Source organism: Fulmarus glacialis, unplaced genomic scaffold, assembly GCF_000690835.1.
Source record: "Fulmarus glacialis isolate BGI_N327 unplaced genomic scaffold, ASM69083v1 scaffold8631, whole genome shotgun sequence".
NCBI classification, from domain to species: Eukaryota; Metazoa; Chordata; class Aves; order Procellariiformes; family Procellariidae; genus Fulmarus; species Fulmarus glacialis.
This window is the reverse complement of record NW_009192094.1, coordinates 34357-34557: the sequence shown is the minus strand read 5'-3', so window position 1 is coordinate 34557 and position 201 is coordinate 34357.

The window sequence follows — 201 nt, the reverse complement described above, 5'->3', positions numbered from 1 at the left end:
TGTAACTGGGGACTACTCATTTGCTACATGTAACTTATTACTTCAGTGGGGGCCAACCTTCTGAGAAATTCTGATTTATGTTCAAGAAGTTGCTACTTCTGCACAGCCAGTTATGCAGAACTGTGCCTGATGAAGTCTCCCGCACTGGAGCAGCAGCACAGAGCTCTCCTGCCCGTAGCCAGAGTGGAGCTCGCAGTGCTC